Source organism: Mytilus galloprovincialis, chromosome 5 (genome assembly GCF_965363235.1).
Source record: "Mytilus galloprovincialis chromosome 5, xbMytGall1.hap1.1, whole genome shotgun sequence".
Classification (NCBI taxonomy): Eukaryota; Metazoa; Mollusca; class Bivalvia; order Mytilida; family Mytilidae; genus Mytilus; species Mytilus galloprovincialis.
In genome coordinates this window covers 3,621,299-3,643,489 of record NC_134842.1, presented here as the reverse complement: position 1 = coordinate 3,643,489, position 22,191 = coordinate 3,621,299, and the positions used below count along the sequence as shown (strand labels likewise).

The 22,191-nt window shown below is 30.2% G+C and overlaps 2 long non-coding RNA genes across 2 annotated transcripts; one reads left to right on the top strand and one right to left on the bottom strand.

Annotated features, from left to right (window-relative positions):
• LOC143074971 (uncharacterized) lies at positions 1 to 13,372 on the top strand. The gene is made up of 8 exons (XR_012978202.1): positions 1 to 73; positions 1,765 to 2,323; positions 3,201 to 3,280; positions 3,884 to 4,201; positions 4,790 to 4,902; positions 10,188 to 10,359; positions 11,953 to 12,124; positions 12,805 to 13,372. It is a non-coding gene; the product is annotated as an uncharacterized LOC143074971 (long non-coding RNA).
• Positions 13,373 to 17,217: 3,845 nt separating this feature from the next.
• On the bottom strand, positions 17,218 to 20,836 carry LOC143074970 (uncharacterized). Its single transcript, XR_012978201.1, has 3 exons — positions 20,736 to 20,836; positions 19,547 to 19,586; positions 17,218 to 18,664 (listed from the first exon to the last, which is right to left on the bottom strand). It is a non-coding gene; the product is annotated as an uncharacterized LOC143074970 (long non-coding RNA).
• Between the last annotated feature and the right edge of the window lie 1,355 nt (positions 20,837 to 22,191).

Below are 22,191 nucleotides of genomic sequence, written 5' to 3'. Positions count from 1 at the left end.
AACAGGTGACAGATACACGCATTATTAGAAAGCCGGAAATAAGCTGAATTTATAAAGACGTTGGTTGATTCAGGTCTGTATAACATTTGAAAAATTATAAAAGTAAGTTTTTGATAAAAAGACGAGACCTGGTAGTATACCATAATTCAACATTGTTAATGAATCAACATGATCAAAGCGACTTAAGTATCGATATTATTTTTAGTATTTGATAATACAACTTGGTTATTGTAGAAATGTTTTAACTAAATAAATATAGTCGCGTAAAAACCTTTATTTCCATCAAATAAAAAACCGCTTTGCTTGAACTATTTTTACATGTATAATCAAATTATTAAAAGTTCAAACGTTAAAGCTGTTCATGTTCTTTTACATAATTTCGTTTCCTGTTATTGTTTTGCTGGAGCTAAGATTGATTGTTAAACTAAATTTCCATTGAAACCAAATAACTGCATTGATAAACGATACAATACACTGGTGTTCAAAAGTATAACATCGATTGAGAGAACAAATCCAGGATACAAATTGAAACCCAGGTAAACACATCATTTATAAGAGGAAAACAAAAGAACTACAAGAACATTGAAGTGCAACAAAAACAAAAGTCAACATATATTGAAACGAACTATTTGATAATAACTGCCATATTCATGACTTGGTAAAGGACATTTTAAGATAAAAATGTTGGTTGAACCTGGTTTAATGACTAGCCAAACCTTCCTCTTTATGACAATACTATGTAACAGAAAAACATCACAAACAACAAATTCACGTCATTGATCGATATGATGTAACAATTCTTTTACTTAAAGTTATTTAGTTTTACGGATTTTCTGGTTGACTATTTAATTGTCTTTCAAGTAAAGAGAAAGTTTGAGTAAGCACATGCAATCTTTGATTTTATATCTTTACTTTCGTTTTCAGTGAAATTTTATAATTGTACCAGTGTATATCCTACAATACCTTTTCTATTAGTAGCACATGTATTCAGTTTTTTCTGTAAATGCTTAACCTACCCCATGTTTAAAATTTTTAAAATGGTAAAAATCGTTGTTATATTCGGTCAAAGTTATATAAAATTATATAAATTGAAGATTGTTTTAGCTAGAATCAGATTAGATTGTTATGATAAATTTTTCATCATAATCATACTGATGAAATATATGTGTTATCCGTAGTATTTATGGATAATTACATTTATGTTTCTTTTTATTTATATTCGGTGGTGTTTTGTATACTTTTGACGCGTTTTCATATATTCATATCACACGAACAAATTCATTTTTAAAGCTATAAAAACTACTAGATATACTTATGTCATTTGTGGTAATAAGTTAACTTACTGGCACATTTAATATATATACATTCCACTGATTAAATCTAAATACTCATTTTGTTTAATACAAATACTTATAGAGCTGCGTATACACGATATTTGTCATATGTATTTATTTGTTTTTAATTTGTTACTTTTGTCTATATAAAATACTGCTGTATTGTGACTTCATTTCTCTACACTGTTCCGTAAACGAAAATATGGAATGTTTAGATATAAAATAAAATTTTAAATCTATGAAATATTTCCGTTTTTCAGAGATATATCATTTGAACTTTAATAGATACAAATATCATTTGAAATTCGAACAAAAAATATTTCTAAGCGGGATTAAAGAAAAGGTTATATTTTAGTGCATTATTTATCTTTTAACACAAACACTGAACAAATACATTATCCATATTATAGCTGTTTGATCTATTTTGAAGGTGAAGTGGTAATGGAAAAACATAATTTCCTAATAATATGTGTTAGAGGAACACCCGTTGGAAAAGTTTACATAAGTGTAGTGTTAAGTTATGATACGTTTATAAAAGATCTCACGTCAAATCGTTTTAAATGGTTTTATTTGCACGTAGAGAGAGCAAAGTGCTGTGGAACACATACGAGTGTGGATACTGTAGAGGTACTACACATAACAGATTTAAGAGAAACCAATGCAGCAAAACAAACACTTTTAAGGTGTGACCGTGATCGGATTACAATTCCCTGCATAGCATATCATACAATGAATAAACGTTACAAATGTGTTCTCGAACTGCAGATGGAAAAAAATATCAATCTATTCACCCAATTAAAACCGTTTTGTGAAATTATAAACTGGAATAGCCTTGCTTTCAACAGATATGTAATCCCATCATTGCATTTGCTTGAAATAAAAAGTAAGCTTCAACATAGTGGAGAAGCTGAACATCAAGTTAAAACCATAATAAAGAAGATACATCTTAATAAAAAATTAAGAGAGACACATTCCAATAATTTTATAATGTAAGTATTTAATCAATCGATATTACATTTACTAAGATGCATATTATTTAACTCATGGACACAAGAACGTCAGACATATAAAATGTGTTTGTTACATTTTATCAACTAACATTTTTACTGATATACTATGACATATTTCATTTCATTTTTCTCATTAAATTGTTCATAAAATTGATATTGAAATTCTCCGCCAATTAACATTATTTTCTTTCAGTATTCAAATGATAAAACAAATGGTTTGTAGAGTTCTCTTAGATCAGAATGATAACTTGAAATGGAATATAACAAACAGTTGTATAGTTTTATCTCTTTAAGCAAAATGATGTTGACCATCAAAAATAATAACACGCATATCTACCAAGTTTTCTAACCTCAATATATTTTTTCAATTCATACCCAATCTAAAACGGTTTTGTCATTGAAGTTTTGAGATTAACAGATATTTAAACGATATTGTGTTTTTTATGAACGACGTTTGATATGAAAAAGATGTCGAAATTCATCTTTTAAGGTCAAATATAACAAAATCATTAAATTGCAGAGTCATATAGAACGTTTTTTTTTTGTAATTATACCTGCCGACATTGTATGATTTTGCTATGTTAGTATTTGTATTCTTGTGTTTCGTTTTGTGTTGATTACCTATAACCTCTATTTGGTTTGTTCACAAAGTGGTGTCAATATAAATGGAAATGAATGCGACATACATCTGTTTGATGTGTTTAAGCTTTTGAATTGCCATTTGATTCAAGACTTTCCGTGTTGAATTTTCCGCGAAGTTTGGTATTTTTGTTGTATTACCTTTTTTAATACTGTTTGCTATATGATCGCTCACAGTACAAATATGTAGTGACATATTTAAATTTTGTTTTTACAGACGGTGTAGTCGTTCAACCAAATATGTATTACTAGTCATTATAGTACTATGGTATGCAACAAAAGCAAACAGCGCCGATGGTAAATATGTTTTTAAATGACTTATTAATTTATATATTTGACAGTATTTTTTTGTTGTTACAAAGGCCATTACTTCCTCACAAAAACACACAAACTTGAAACATATTTATAATCTTTTGACTACCTCCAAAGCCAAATTTTATGTTAAGTAAACCGTTTACGTACATATATCATTTATTTAGTCTTATTCGTCTTAAACGTCAATACTGAATTTTTTTAATTACAGGAACATCTACTATATATTTATAGTAGCTGTTTAATCGCATCGTTGTTAATTTGATGGAATTTGATGCGACAGTCATTTAAGTTAAGGAGTTTAGAGCTAAAAAAAAAAAAAGAAAGGTTCAATTCACCATTTTCTACATCTGAAAAATCCTGTACAGTTGTTGTCTATTCGTTTGATGTGTTTTATCATTTGATTTTGCCATTTAACTCGGGTCTTTTTGTTTTAAATCTTCCCCGGAGTTCAGTATTTTGTTATTTTTTTTCGGTAGCTGTTTAAACGAATTTAGTTTATAGATTATCTTAGTTTATCTGGTTATACAAGTTTATGAATACAGCAAGGCATTATTTTATATTTGGGGAATTTTTTTCATTAAACAGAAGTAATACAGTGGAAACTAATGACTAAGCCTGTGTATTTTGGAAAAAACGTTGTTCTTGAATGCATCATACATACAGCGGAGAAATCTGCACCAATGTTATGGACTAAGCTACCTAACGGTAAAACGATAGCCAAGAATAAATGCCCGGCAGACACTGAAAAGTATGCCGTTACTGTTGAATATCATGAGAGTAAAATGGTATACAATCTAACGATAAAACATTTTAACTCAACTGACATTAATTATGTGTATAGATGTGATTTCGGATTTGACTCTTATAAAGGAAATATTCTGCTTAATGAAAAAGATTTCATTTGTAAGTAAATGATCAATTTATCATTGATAGTCCCTTATATCTTTCTTTTAATAATTTAGATTAAGGATGTATGGGGTACTTGTTAATTTTAGAGACACTGTTCGACAAACATAACAAAAAAGCATGTAGATAGCAAAATACAGATTTTCGCAAAAATGTGAGATCGCTTAGTATATAATGCTCTTAATCGTTGATTGATTGAAAAAAAAATCAAAACAAAATATAAAAAAACTATCATATATTTGTTCTACATACACATCTAAACAGTAGGAAACATATGTAGCCAATTTTTAATTACGGTCCAAACACGGGACAAGTATATGAGAATGCAGAATTATTAAGTTTCTACAAGATTTCAATTCTTCTATGTAATCTTAATAAGTTAAATAACAAGAGTTTTAAGTAAAAACATACACGAAAAACTTTCTAGAATGTTTATATATTCTTCTTGAATACAATAGCAATGTTTTAAATAATTTTATGCAGATTGTCTTAAATATTCTTAATAAGATATTTGGACGAATGTAAATGTACCTGTTTTTTTTATCCAAATATTTGTTGTTGATAAAAATCTGTTGTTCTTGTCAGCTGAACCCTCGGTTAGAGAAATGAAGAACTTCAGCTTAGATAATAAGAAGTTACATGGCATTGTAATGCTTGATAATGGTTATCCGAAACCCTTGTGTTCTGGACATTTTGAGGTAATAATTGTATATGATAAGTCTGATATGTTTAATTTGATTAGAAGTCTTAGTGCAATTGCCAAATAATATGGTATGGTATTCGTTAAAGAATTATTCATTATTGTTTCCATTTCCTTTAAATATTATTGTTTAGTTGTGACATCAGTTCGATTTGACATTAGATTTGGTCGAGTCTCGAGGTTGGACAACTTTACTGTTGTGGTTACCAATAGCGTTAAGTTGAAAAAAAAATTGTGTACCATATCGTCGATACATAACTGCCGAACACTTGTTTGAAAGCTTACATTAGGAAATGCATGTACCTAGTCAGGTATACTACAATTGTTTGTCATACGTTTGATAATTTTGGCAAAGGACTTTACGTTTTGAATTGTCCTTGGAGTTTTTCATATTTTACATAAGAATTACGACTAAAAACTCTTTCATTGAGCGATAATACTAAATCATTTGGTGTACTAAATGTTAAACCCCGTCTTCTCCAATATAAGAACCACTGTCATGTGCTGACAATACATTTCATAAGATGATAAAGCAACGCGTACTTATACTTATATAAAAACAGACAAAGATGACCTCACCCAAATATACCACAAATATAAATGAAATGCTCAATTTGTCATCTATGATGTATTCTTTTTTTTTTTTACTTTTGAGTTTTTTATTTCCAACAATTACAACATATACATGACATACATACAATTTAATGCATATAAGATAAATACAATGTCATTATTATAAATACATCTTAATTGAAAATATTTTACATTTTCTATTGAAAAGATAAAGAAAAATAAAATATATAAAGAAGGAAAACAAAAAACAAAAAACAAATTCAGCTATCTTTTTATTTTTTTTACAGCTTTCATACTCTCTAATTTATACATATCTTGAGTTGTATTATCATTGCTTGCAATGATAGATTCTTTTTAAAGCATCTAGAATTATACACATATTGTTTAATATAAAGAAAAATCATGTTGTATGGGTTATTGGGGGAATATCTTGGATAACTTAAAGTCTCCAAAAAGAAAGTTAAATTTATTCATGGGGAGACTTAAACCACTGGAAAGGAACCAGTTATCAATATCCTGTAGAAAATTTTGTACAGTATTGCAATTCCAAAATAGGTGCTCTATAGACTCGTCATCTGATTTACAAAATGTACATAAAGGATCATCACTCAATTTTCTTTTAATTAAAGACTGGTTTGTTGCAATAATGCAATGGTTAATCCTATATTGCAACCACTGTAATTTACTATTTTTAGTAACAGCAAAAGGCACACTAAATATCTTTTTCCAGTTCAGATTCTGTTCACCTAAAATTTTAACCCACTTAAGCTGTCCAGTAGGAATAACATTATTTCTTGTCAGTACATAATACATATCTTTTAATCCTTTACAATGTTTCAAAAATATTTGCAGACATGATGGTATAAAAGGACAAACTAATTTGTAAGATCCTTTACGGAAAAATTTTGATGCCTCTTCCACTGCTGAAATAACATTGTTAAATTTAAGAAAATTTGTGTTAATGTTATAATTTTGCTTAAATTGGTCAAATGAAATACATGAAATATACGATCCATTTTGGTCAACTATTTCATTTACAAATCTAAAACCACTTTTGAACCATTCTTGATAAATTACTGATTTATGACCAATCTTAATATTATTATTTAGCCATAGTGGATTTGATAAAAATTCTTTCGTTTTGAAAAATCATCTCCCAGGATCTTAGTACATCTTTCCAAAAATGGTTGCTAACTGTCATGTAAAGTTGTCTAATATAATCAACACCAAAACTAAACAACTTTCTTCTATCTATATTTGACATGAAAATAGTTTGCCATTTACTATCTCTCTGCAAAATTCTCCTAATCCATGTTGATTTAAGTGCTGTAATGAACATATTCAAATCAAGCATTTTCAAACCTCCCTCCAAATAATCTTTGATAAGGATATCCTTCTAAACTCTACGTATAGGTAAGTTCCATATGTATGTAGAAATAAGTTCATTTATTCTCTTAACAATATCATCTGAAGGATTTATCAGAGATATAATGAGATGGTTTACAACAGGCTAGCCTAGAGTTATTCAAGCTATTACAGTTAGATTACTTTTAGACCATTGCTTTAAAGTATTTTTAATCTGTACAATTCTTTGAGAATAATTTATTTTAACAATTTTTTCAAGATCTACATGAAAATGATTTCTAGTAATTTAAAAGAAGTTTCGCCCCAAGACAGATTTCTGTTAGGGCATACATTATCTGTACTATATTTTTTGCTTCAAAACCAAATAACTTGCGTTTTTGAGAAATTAATATTCAGTCCAGATATTTTTGCAAACCAGTCTAATTCTAATAATGATTCTTGTAAAGATTTTTCACTCCCGTCCATAACCAAAGAGGTGTCATCAGCAAATTGTAACAATTTATGCTCAACCCGTGTGACCTTTATACCACTAATGTCACTATTTGCCCTTATTTTCAATGCCAGAATCTCAACACATAAAATAAAAAAAATGGAGACAGGGGGTCCCCTTGTCTACAACCTCTTCCAATGGTAAAAAAATCTGAAAGGTCCCCACCCTGGATGACAGCAGAGTTGATATTATTGTAAAAACCTTTAACCAATTAATGATAGATTCGCCAAAATTGAAAAATTTCAAAACATTTATAAAAAAGTCCCATGATATGGAATCGAATCTTTTTCAAAATCAATCAAAAGTAATAACCCTGGTATTTCATGTTCCTCTGTGTACTGTAATATATCATACATTAGTCTTATATTTTCCCCAATATACCTTCCACTAATAAAACCAGTCTGATCAAAATTTATCAATTTATCAAGGACACTCTTACAAATGTAAATCTGTTTGCAATAGCTGCGGATCCAAATTTATACACAGTATTCAGAAAAGATATAGGGCGCCAGTTTTTTTAAAAAAGTGTCGGGGTTATTACGTTTCGGTAAACAAGTAATAATCCCTTGATTTTGTGCTACAGATAGTTCCCGTGTTTTTGCACCATAATTTAGAGAATTTACAATAAAAATTTGAAGATCCTTAAATTTTTTTTTTATAGAACTCTGCTGAAAAACCATCCGTTGCAAGAGTTTGTTTTTAATTTTTTCAATGCTTCTCCAGCTTCTTTAACAGTAATTATAAATTCCAAGCTTTCTTTTTCTTTAGATGAAAGTATTTGAACACTTCAATTTCCCCCCTAATTTCCATAAGAAGAGTCTCAAGCATAAGCTGACAATTAATTCTAAAATGAATGTCTGTATTATTTATTTTGTCAATATTTTCGATATTATAAACTAAAGCACAATATTGTTTTTTACTTCCTGAATTTTTTACTTGATAGTATTTATATAGTCTATATCATATAATAAAGAGTTGTTAAACTTCCACAAACCTTTTCCCCTAATGAAAGGGTTAAATTCTAAATCTAGCAAAATCCTAGAGTGATCTGACCGATAGCTTGTAAGTACATTACAATTTTTTTAGACTGTTTAAAAGTTTTCAGTGAGAAGAAAAAAATCTAATCTAGCCTGTTTAAAAGGATTTCTCTTCCTCCAAGTGTATGGCTGTACATCTGGAAAAAGTTCTCTATACGGGTCTATCAAGTTTCTTTCTTCAATAAATTCAAGTACTTTTTCTCTAGCTGTCGGATTGTTAATATTCACATAGTTGCAATAATCTATACATGGGTTTTTGGACAAGATTAAAATCACCACAAATAATAAAGTATTCATTTTCAAAATCATCAATAACAGACATAATATTGGAAAATAAATATTGATATGTATTTGGCACGTATAGACATACAAGAGTTATTTTTCTATTTTCTACAAGAATATCTTAAATTAAGTAGTTTCCATTTATATTTTTTTTTTCTTTCAACACTTTGCATTCAAAATTATTTTTGAACAAAATAGCTACACCTCTAGAGTTTGAGCTAACAGATGAAAAGTAACACTCATAACCCCCACATAGATCTCACTATGTTTCCTATATCATTTGTAAAATGAGTATCCTGAATACAATATAACATACAGGATAATTTTCAAAGTAGCGTTAAATCAATGAAAAAAAGAACAATAAATGAGAAAAAGTTTACAATAAATATTCAATGGATTGAATATGACAAGTGTGATATAGCATTTTCATAGTTATGAACAATGTCTCACAATTTTTTAGTTTATACAGAATAATATCTTTACATTAACCATGTTAACATTTGCCATAAGTGTGAGAAGTATATATTTGCATGTTCAGTTATGAAAATAATAGAAATTAGTGACTGAAGGGAGATAACAAAAAATTACAAGTTAGGTCACCTTAAACATTATAAATGTTATGATTGTATACGCTAGTTCTAAGTATACTAATTTTACCATAAAGTTTCTATGTAATATAAATATCATCAATATTTCTTATTATAAAATAGTAATGTATAAATAAACTCATCTCAGATACCAGGACTAAATTTATTTATATACGCCAGACGCGCGTTTCGTCTACAAAAGACTCATCAGTGACGCCCGAATCCAAAAAAGTGGAAAAGACCAAATAAAGTACGAAGTTGAAGAGCATTGAGGACCAAAATTCCTAAATGTTTGCCAAATCCAGCTAAGGTAATCTATGCCTGAGGTAGAAAAGCCAACATATTCCATGGCAGAAATTTGACATATTGATTCAAAAGAGATAATTCACAACAAAAAAATAAATTGAGTCACTTTCAATATAAGTAGTTAAATTATTTATGGTATATTCTTATACAGTGTTGATTTTTAAGTACAAACAATGAACGTTTATAAACCAAAACCTCTAAGTTGATCATTGGTCTATTGTAATATCATATTATATTGTTCTCATTGCATGTCAAAAGGTAAAAATGTTTGTGTTGCTATAGCTTATAACTACTGCTTTGCAAATAAAGAATTCATTCATTCATTCACACTAAATTATTACATACTTCAGTAAGAGAGTAAAAGAGTTTCATTAATAGGTAAAACAGATACAATTAATAAAGTCAAAGGTAAACATCGAAATGATCAATTCCTTTGTGAACAGAATTAAGAAAATACACTAAACCGTTATTTTCTAGTTACTTACGGCATAACTAAACAAAAAGAAATAAAGTGTAAAACTATTATCAAACAAATGTTTTTAAAAACCTTAACTTCTTTAATTTCAGATGCATATGCACGTTTTATGAATAAGCTAACCGTACAAACATTGTTTACGTTAAGATTAATAATCTTTCATTTTAGGGGCAGGACATTTCAAAGTATATAAGCACGAGTAATAAAAACATTTCAATATTCTACGAAACAAAGATTGAACTTGACTACAGTACAGATGTGTGTGCAGGCACTGTCAATGTGACATGTACTTATGGAATTCATAAAGTGCTGATCACTCAACTCGTTGATACTTGCACAGGTAAGCCATTCTATGCATTTAAATATTCCTGTAATATCCAAAATAATATTGATGTGCATTTATAGTGGATATATTCTAATTAATTGATATTATCAAGAAGCATACATGAAGCCAGTGGATCGGTGTGATTAGATTGTTTAGATTTTGTTTTTCATGAACATCTCATAAAATCTCAGTTATTTTCCATATTGAACGTTGCCTAAAAGTGTTTCATTTATTAGGTTTTACCTCTTTTCTGTGGAAAGACCTATCTTCTGATTATTGTTTTTCTTCTTCCGACTAATATTGTTTTTGCGATAAATATTTGTTTCGCAATATGTCGCTTAGATATTTGGTATATGATATCGAACAGTTTATGCGACTTTGAAATTTACCCTGCGTAACCGAATACTTTTCTTTGTAGGCGTTATCTCCCCAAACACTGTTTTCCTTGTGATCACAACTCCTTCGCAACCGTAAAAGATTACGACAAATTTATTTTATAAAATTGCTCGTTATATCTTTCACATGATTTGTTGTATTTTTACTGAAGCGATATGAACACTCCATATAAGAGTTATTTCCCTTTTTCATTTGATATAAGTGACATGCATTTCTATCTTGTAAACCTTAAGTTATAGAGACCTATGATCTTTTGATTTGAGGTCCTTGATACAAAAATAAAAAAAATAGGTCATGGTCAAAGTTCAATGTCAAATTCTAAATTTTGACTTTTGCTAATTTTTGCATTTTCTCAATCACTTTTAAAGATATGTATAAAAGAACAAATGCAAAATGTTTGCTTTCTGATAATTGAGATATGTTACATTTGGTCTGATACAATGTATTGGCATCTTATAGGAGTTAGGGCCTCTGAAATGTCTAATTTTAAGATTAATTGATAATTACTTTAAATTGGTTCATTATTAAGCCAAATGACCTTTAATAAGGTTGTGTGATATATGACCTTGAAAAATAAAAACCAGAAGTGACCTTGAGAAATCCAGAAGTAGCCTTTTTGCACTTTTTTCTTATAAAAGTACTCAGAATCCATATATTTTGTAATTTTAATACATTTTCTTATCAGTTAGGACTAGAACTGACTTGTGATCAACCGGAAATGGCCAATTATCTCCTGGTTTTCAAACAATAGTATTATAAACCATATATTTTTGGAATCAGTGTGGAAAAAGCTAAATTATGAGACCGGAAGTTACATTAACTTCACCGGAAGTCTCCCTTATTTTATTACAAAAATATGTATGGAAAACAAGTATTTATCCCATCAATATGAAGAAACTAATGATTTGATGCCATTTTAAACTTTGAGTTATTAGGAACTACCTTCTTTTCAACTGTGTTTTTTCAAATAGTTGTGGAAAGACCTGCAATTGTTCTCTGAACAATTGGTTTTAAATTCTACCAGAGTTTGTGTATGATTATTATGACCTATTTTTACGAATCAACAAGTTTACAAATTCAATAAATTACGATTTTAACGAAAGCTGTTTTCTAACTTATGTAATTGCAATATTCAAGAATATTATTATTGACTAATAAGTTTCCTTAAGTATTATAAGTAATTAAACTAACTGAATAAATTTTTATTTGCAGATTTGCGAAAATCAAACCATACAACTGTACATATAATGTTGATAACATTAGCAGGAGTCGTGCTTGTAGGTGTTTGTTTGTCTGTCTATCGTTATCGACAATGTAAACAAAGAAGAATTCCCGATTCAGTTCCTTGTACGGAGTCTAATACAGATCCATTTTTGTAATATATGTAAGTTGTAAGTTGGTGTTTTTATCTTATTAACATGCTGTTGTGGTATATCAACGTACAAAAATAAAAATTATTTTATGATTGTGTGGACACCAGCTGTATCAATTAATAAAAATTAGGTGGTGACTGAAAATTTTGTACATGTGAATCTAGGTTTAAATCATTTGTACAAACTAACATAATATATTAAACAAATTATAGATTTTCATATTAAAGGCTACAGATGAATACTTTTGTGTGACAACATGATTTGATAATATTAGGTCATCTGATACGAAATTGTTTTATCTTTCGTTATAAATGTTTAGAACCTTCTGATCATTTTTTTTTATTTGGGAATTTAAGTAAATGTCATGTATAAAATGATCATGCTGCCACTAGAAATCAAGAGTATTGGATGTCAATATATGTGCATACAAAAAATGTACTGAAAACATATCGACGTATTAGACACAATTCCGCTACTTCCAACAACACACACATTTGAATTAGTCAAACATATTTTAAAATTTAAGAAGATATTAAACCAAAGATGCAATTCCCAAAACAATGTTGTAATTTCCATTTCCATAAAAAAAACCCAGCTTACTTTGAACATGTTTTGATGATATTCTGTCTTGAAATTCCTTAAACTTATACACATACAAATATAAATCTTGAAAGCCTTTCCTATCTTGTAGATACACCATTTGCATGTACCGTCTGACAGAATAACAAAATTCGTAAAAAGCAATTGCAGTGAACATGAACTTACATTCTCATTATTTAAATGTTGGATAGTTGCCTAATTGGAAAGTCATGTACGTTTTTTTTTATTATATTCTTTATGAGTACAGAATAATATTAAAGATGAATATCGAAGAAAGTGTTCTAATATTATTACGTTCTTGAAATGATTACATTAATGCGTTAATACATTGTAATTAAATAAACTATTTATCATGACACATAACAAATTGAAAATAGAATATCAATATGAAAGAATATATTTATCTAGTAGATGTCATATGATCTCCAGTCTTTGACATGGATAAAAACAGCCCTACTTCTTAAACGACAAATTTAACTGTGCAACTGTAAACTACTCAAAGGAACACCTGCCCTCAAGGACAGTGCATTAATTTAAAACAATTTTACGGATGAATATAGTGGAGACTTTTATATATATGATTGTTAAGTTTTAATCACTTTTTCTAATAATCTTTTTAAATTTACATAATAAAACAAACATGAAAAAAGATGATTCTGTCTTTGTTTTTTTGTTTATGAAATTTTCAATAGTAGGTTTTGTTTTTAATAAACTGTTTTTTTGGTTGACGCTGACAACTTGATGTTTGATATGCTAATTGTTTTCAATGCAGACTGTTATTTATATAATGATTGCGTCCAAGCCCTAAAGAGAAATGATGTACAATAGCAATGAATAAAACCTAGGGGTGTTTTGAACACAATATGACAAAAATTTCATAACCTAGTATTTTCTTCCTTATGCGCTCCAAATCAAATCATTTGCAAGTAAAGTTTACCACTGTCAATAGTTTGAATTAACTCCCTTTTCATAGATACATGTGTCATGCATTTGAATTGTTTAATCGGACGTATATGGTGTATTCCTTGTGTCGTAACTACAATCCTGATCCCTTTTCACGAAAGTGACGTACCGAATTGAACTTATTACTGAGGTTTTACTAGCATGTGTAAGACGACGGGTACCACTAGTGGAGCAGGACCTGCTTACTTTTTCAGATACCCCTACCCCCAGTTTGCGTTGGGGTTAGTGCTGATTAGTCTTAATTTTTCAATTTTAGGTTTAGTGTACTTTGTTTGCATGTTTGTTTTTTTTATTTTTTTAACCACAGGATGGTCAGTTGATTTTCGATTTACGTGTTTGAATTTCCCTCTGATATCTTTCGCCACTCTTTTTTAATCTTGGTGTGTCAGATGTGCTAAGCATCAATATGAAAGAAAAAGTTTAATATACATATTTAATGTTTGAAATGATTAATACAATATTTTTCACTTGAATAATAAGCGTACAAAGTAAAAAATACAGAACTCCGCGGAAAACTCTAAACGGAAAGTTCCTAAGCAAAAGACAAAATCAACAGCTCAGAAACATCAAACGAATGGTACAGAAATTGCCATATGTAGAAAATGGTGGATTGAATCGGTTTATAGCTAGCTAAACCACTAACGTGTATGACAAGTGCATAATTTTTCGTTATATTGAAATCGATGTGTGACCAAAATGAAAAAGACATGATGACAATGATACTAGTCAGAGAAGATATCATAAAAGACAATAAAACGCATATAGAAAACGCACAGCACAAACGAAGGATATGAATACAGGACTTTCTATTGGCAACAACACAATGACGGGCTATTAAACTACCGAGTCACGTCAAATTATACTGTCAAAAACAGGCTAAACAATGAAGATTATTGTTGACATAAACAGATAAAAATTCTATAACACGTTTTTGAGGTTAATATTAAGATGATAAACAACGCCAGTGCCTAGACCATCGTGTAGTATTTGTGAAGTTGATATGGAATATTTATCAACACGTCTTTGTATCTTTTCATGAAACTTAATTTAGAAAATGTAAATCCAATATGCAGGAGAAGTTGATACATTACTACCGATTAAAAAAGTGAAGATGTGGTTCATTGCCAATGAGACATCCTCATACGAGAGACAAAAAAAAAACCACACAAAAATTCACAACTATAGGTCGCCGTAGGGCTTTTTTTTACAATGAGCATATCATCAACCGCATATTCAGCTATAAAAGACACATAAATGATAATGTAAAACAATTCACACGAGAAAACTAACGGCCTAATTTATGTACAAAAAATAAACGAAAAACAGCTATGTAATACATAAACAAACGACACCAGGCACATATATACAGAATGTGTCGGGGTTAAACATGTTAGCGGGATCCCAAACCTCCCCATACCTGGAATAGTGATGTACCAGTACAATTTAAGAACGAACTTTGCAAATCAGTTGAAAAAGGCATAACTCCTAAGGTGAGCACATCGTAAATATTATCAGATGGATAAAGTGATAAAAAAATATAATGTACTAGTAATATGTAGACAGCTCTCTCACAAGCAAAACACCTCTAACTGTAAAAATATACGGGTATACACTTCAGTCACGGTGACAAAATGTACTGCATCCACACAGCACGAGTAACAAACCCTGCAGTAAATAAAAAAAAGGAGATGTGGTATTAAGGTTGGGAAAATTTAAAATTGTCTTGTGTGTGATGCTGAGATGACCGCTCATGTTAAATTTGAGCTATATTTAAAAAAGATATGGCACAAGAAACTGTATAAAATTTTGCTGTTTCATTAATTTCTAGTTCTGTAGGATACATAAATGGACAAAATCATATATCATGTACCTACAAGAGTGTAAAAAACACACGACACACAATTATTCTAATAATAAAACTCATCATAGATATCAAGATTAAAATTTTATAATTACGCCAGACGCGCATTTCGTCTCAAAAAGACTCATCAGTGACGCTCGAATCAAAAAATGTTTAAAGGGCCAAATAACGTACGAAGTTGAAGAGCATTAAAAACCAAAAATTCCTTAAAGTTTTGCCAAATTCATTATAGCCACAACACAAGGACTAAAAGTGTGTACGCCTGACGCGTAAGTCTTATACAAATTATCCACCAGAGACCAATAGTCTTATACTAAGTACTTCATCCCGAAAAGATAGATAAAATTTCCGGATAAAGGGACTAGGTACTGCAATGTTTTATGGCTGCAATTATAATATCAAAGGAGTAGGAATTTTGTCATGTCCAGCCTGCAGCGATGTTAAAATACAATAAACAAAACCATCTGTCTAATGTTAAAAAGTCTGCAAAATCTTTTGGAGCTTTGATAACTTCTGTCACCCTCCTATAGGGTCACAATACATAAGAACTATTCTTTTTTCACTGCATGTTAATTTTTGAAAATGTTTGAGAGATTGTACAATTGACAAAGAATGCATAAATACATTTTCTCCAATATATAGACTTGTCAGTGTAATCTGTCATGAAGCTTTTTTACGTCTTTTTACACCAGTAAGATCGGAACCTTCACATGACGAAAAGAGAAAAAAATCCTTTCTGTTAACTACCAATAGAGGAATTGATGCAACCAGCATCAGCAACGTTCTACATCACAAGAAGGTTACATATACAATTCCCATTCATTTTCAAAATCAGTCTGTTTTTATTGTTTGAACCAGTATTTTGTAATAAACAAGCATACCAGGGCCTTGATTTCGAACAATACATGAAAAACCCTCTGACATGTTACTGTCCGCAGTCACTTTATAATTATAGACCCTTTGGTCATGTTGTTACTGGGGATCTTAACATAATTCTAATTGAAAATCTCTGGAAGGTTATTTCTTATGGTCCTAAGTTTCGGAAACCTAACAAATTTGGAATCATAACTTCAAAAACATTATTGATTCCATTAAGGTTTTCGGCAGGGCATGGGTTAACCGAAAAGCAGTTGAAGTGGACACTTTGTCGGAATTGTAAAAATAATCAGGTCTCCGATAAAACGTCGAAGTTAAAAACTATGTGAATGAGATACAAAAGTCCGTTTACAGGGACAAAGAGGCTGTAAAGCGTCTATCATGATAAGTACTTTGTTGATCCTGCGGAAAAAGCTTCAAACAATTTTCTCTTTGTATGTAAATCGTTCTTCTACGAGTGTCTCGTAAAAGAATAAGGAATACATAATACATGAGCACTCATTTAATCCCATATGTATTGGACAAGGATGAGATATTGGCAAATCATAAGTACTTCATGACTTCAATGAACATTGCACTGAACAACAAATCGGAGTACTAACCTTGTTTGTATTGGATACCTTATCTTCACCACATTCCGTACAAACAACGGTACTTTTTTTTTGTTCAAATGAATTATACAAACATATTCTGTCTTTGTCAGTTGGTCTCTGCTTAGCAGAGAATTGTCGCATGACAATCATACCCCATCTTCTTCTAATATATTGAAAAAAAAACCCAACAACGACAATGAAACAGTTAGCCTTTATGTACTTGATAGACAGTCACTGGAACCACCACAAATGTTCGATTATAATAGATCTCTAGCGGTACGCTCGAAATTTGCATCCATAGACATAACTTATAAATATATACAAAAGATCAATTTTCAAAACGTTAAACTGATATACTGCATAGTTTTAAATGTCGTACACAGTTCATTTGCACCATTCCTGATCCCACGTAACACCATTACACCATTCCTCTTAAACCTTTCATTATACACTATAGGACTATACACATTCTTCCATTGCAATATATGCCATAAACCATTACACCATACACGTTTTTAAGGAAGTTTTCAACATCCATATATCTGATTGTTTATAAAAAATTTCAAATGAGTAATTCCATACGCTCGGTTTATTTACATGTTCACCGACGAAAAACTTTGGAAATGTGTTATATGTACATCGCATATCATTGAGTGATCTTTAAAAAATGAATAAGAGCACTAGTATGCATTTTAGTATAAATGTATATGAAATGATTGAATTATTATTCACGGTAATGATGGATTATTTACAAAAGAAATGAGAAAAGGGTCCTATCTGATATAATCTTACATCAAGAATGTGTGCCTGTCTCCGTTAAAGAACATAATCATAAAACAATAGGCGGTAGTTTGAAAGAGGGACGAAAGATATCAAAGGAACAGTCAAACTCAAAAATCTAAAACAAACTGACAACGCCATGGCTAAAAATGAAAAAGACAAACAGAAAAACAATAGTAAACATGACACAACAGAGAAAGCTAAAGAATAAACAACACGAACCCCACCAAAAACTAGGGGTGATCTCAGGCGCTCCGGAAGGGTAGGTGAGTTACAATCACCCTATTTATGGAAACTTACGACGGCACACTTAAATAAAATGAAATCATTCACATTGGAAAAACAAAACAAAAATCTGCAGACGAGCACATTACTCATTTGGAGATTCCTCAGTTTCGTTGTATTTCTCGTAACAATGCTCATTTACATCAGACACGTTTAATGTTTCGTATCTTCGAATAACCTTGATATTCGTTTCGCTGTTGTTACTCGAAATGGACGATTCGTCTAGGTTTATTGCTGTTTCTTCGTTACCTGTATCTTGATGTTCATTTTCGGTTATCTTCACATTATCTAAATCAATATAATTCCTACAGGGAACCAGATAGGATTCGTCCGATGATGATCTCAGGGAATTATTCTCCCGACTGGATTTTAACTGATAAACAGTACAAATTACATTTCGATTGGAAATGTTGTTTGCTTGCCAATCTCCTAAATTGACATTTAACGGTTGACGTGTGCTATCTTGTACGTTGTTTCTGGAGACTTGATGGGAAATAGTAGCGTTTATTGAGTTATAATACATACTATCAATTTCATCGTAATGGGTTGGTCTCATAATTGTTTCATCATTTCTGCGTGATAGGGTCCCTCTACTGAGACAAAGATAAAGTAAGTTAAAATAAACTCAGCACAGTAACCAGGATTGAAATACGCAAACACACAAGTATTACGCTGTATTCCGTTCTAACCAATCATACAAAGCGGGCATAATGAATATGTGAGAAATAAAAACTCTCTGTTCTGTTTTAAAACAACGTATAGAACCAGGGATTACGATTTCATTAAACGGCATAGAAACTAATTATACATTATTCAATTTTAATTCAAGACATATGTTTTGTGTTTTATGTAACACATCCATATTTAATGATGGTATGATAATATGATTATAACGAAAGACATTACATTACTTCTAGTTGAACTATGTTTATTTATGTACCATTGTAATTTTGCTAAGTTTCATCAGTTACCAATTTTGACATCGGACCCTGACTTCTTTTAAACTGATATTAACTCTGCGTATTGCTGTTTGTTTGTTTAATCTATATTGGCCAGAAGAGCTCGGAAGTGTTGAGATCCAAGAAAACATGTTTTACCCCACCATAGCTGTGCGCCTGTCCCAAGTTAGGAAGCTATGTTAGTCATGTATGTTTATTTTTATTCAAATTTGATTATATGTTTTGTAGTTTAGAGTGACGTCCATTTTTTAATAAGTAAGAACACATCGGCCAGGTGAAGCCTGCCAACTGATGCGAGATTAACCCGCTGTGCTTAAGACTCTTTGGTGACCTGTTTTCTGATCTTAAGTCAATTGTTGTCTCTTTGACACTGTTGTATCCTTAAAGACGATAAACATTGTTTTTTTTCTAAATCCTGTCAAAATAATCTAGAACTGAATTATGTTTAAAACCAATATTTTAGCCATTGATATTTTAGCAAAGAACGATCAAGAACCTACAATAAAGAACACATACATATTTTGGATTCTGCTGGACCGTTGTTTGTACGTCAATGCTGAAATTAAAAATAATGTAACCTTAAAACAGCTAATTGACTTGAATTCAGGAATAATTACCCGTTTGCAAACACACGTTATAACTTGTAGTTGAGTAATTGTGTTAATTCCAACATATTTACACCAAATTCAAAGAAGTAGGTCCAGTAAGGGCCGATTTTGGCCTCAAATTTCAGGTTCATCTAACGAAAGATTTTGGACACTATCTAAACACTAAAGTGTCTATTTCTGTTGATCCACATAGTTAATGTTAAAGATTTTAACTGATTTAGTCATAAAAAACGCTCCAATTCAAGCTAAAATGTGTCAAAAAATGTCACTTTTCAGAAGTTTTTTGTTAAAAATGAAACGCATCCTCAACATTTATATATGATATGTATTATCATCAAATACAACTTACATTTCAATATTAAGAATGAACACACATGCGGCCATTTCATTTAAGACGGAAACCGTCTAAAATTTAACAAAAATACTAAAATTGTGAAGGTTTCAGTAATTTAGCATGACTTAGTGATGCTAGTCCCCGATTAATGTGCATGGTATTGCCAAAAACAGCCCAGATTTATGAAGCAGAAGCATTTTCCTTCCAGTATATAAATAAAAGTTTACATGTCTTGCTGATGTTGTCACTTGTGTATAAAGGCAAACGCAATACTGAAATGTAAGCGACTTTGATTTTTAAATTATATAACATGATTTAAACGTTTTGCCGTCTTTCAGAAATTTAAACGTGTGAAATGTGAAATTTAAACAAAGAAATAATTTATAAGATTAATAATGACTATCGCATTAAATACTAATGATTAATGCGTATAATACTGAGGATATTCATTATCATTATGATGATAATAACAATAAAGATTAAAATAATCATAATACATAATTATGTTAATAATAATAATAACAATAATAATGATAATAGTGATATTTACAATATAATTATTCCACTATTTAAATAAACATAATCTGTTAGGTTCTTTCTAATTGTATTCGTTTACAAAATGGTATTTCCTTGTCTTTTTGTGACATGTTTTACAATTTTACAATGAGTCTTATAATCTTAAACTACCATTTCTTTTCATTTATACGAAAACAAGTATAATATAAATTCTCGTCTCTTTCATAGTAAAATATAAAAAAATTACCTTTGTTTCCACACCAACAAATAACAATCATTAAAAATATCACTCCAAGTATCATAGCCAATTCCACCGTGAAGACTTTAACCTTAGAATGTTGCTTTTCTATGATTAGAGATGATATATTATATTAACTACATATCATTTCTTTACATTACATTACCTGCATGTAAGTCTAATATTTGTTTCACGAAGAAAAAAAAAAGAGAGAGAAATGTATATTTCATAAATAACATTGTATAATTGATATTTTCGCTTAAAAACTTCTGCATCTGTGGATCCGTTGTGATTATAAACATACTTTATAACTGGTGATTTTCGACTACATCCACGTTGTTTTGTAACTTTGTTGTAGTTGTTTTATGGCAAACATACCGCATGTACAAAGAGATGATACAACCCGAAGATAACCGAAATGTATAGCAACACGTTGAAAACCTCCGATATGCATCAATATGATACAATCCGTAATATTTAATTTTCAGGGCTTATAAATCAATTGCAATATGTGCAATAAACCAAATTAGTCTTTTAATGCCAATGTAGAACAAACAGAAACTTTTGTAGATTGATTTGATGTACACATCAATCGATACTATTTACACAAATAAAACTGGATTACCTATTTGTGCAGCCTACCTGTTTTAACTATGACAATATCTGATCTGCCACTTTCACCAGCTACAGTCTTAGAAAACACCCGTAGGAAGTAAACTGCACCAGGTTGTAAACCATTTAGGATAGCTGTATATTTGTATTCTGCCGAGACTTGACTCCATAGTGATTCAAAATGTTTACGATATTCTACGAAGAATGTTTCTTGTAATCCGCTATTGTGGTTACCCGTCCATTTGACTATAATTTGTGTATCCAATGCAACAGCTTGTAGGTTTTGTGGTGCTCTGAATTGTCCTACGAAAATAGAAAAAAAGATGAATTATTGATATTACATTAGATACATTACATTCTTGAACATACCATGTCTGTGTCGTAAGAGTTGCAAGTTTTGCGGTTTATGTTGATATCTAAATCTAAGATTGTTATTGTTCAAGGCGACTGTGGAGAACATCTTCAATCCTTCGTACGACCTAAATTAGCTTGTAACCCTCGAAATGATTATATGAGCTGAAGTTTTACATGTAATACACATGCTTGTATAAATTTCTCCATTGTATTGGGATATAAACTCGAAATCGTAAAATGCAAGATAACATTTAAACAAGAATAGGTCACATATAATGTATATACATATTTTACTAAGAATACGTGGAATGGTTGCCAATGAGAAAACATTAGTTTTAGAACAATCGATTTATTTACAAACAATATGCACAAAATATATTTAATGAATTGAAACATCTACAATTATACATCGTTTCATATGAAACAGAAGAAAAAAAAAGAGAGAGAAAAGAGTCCAAGGTAACTGTTCATAGAAAGCCATGTCATCATATCTAAATAC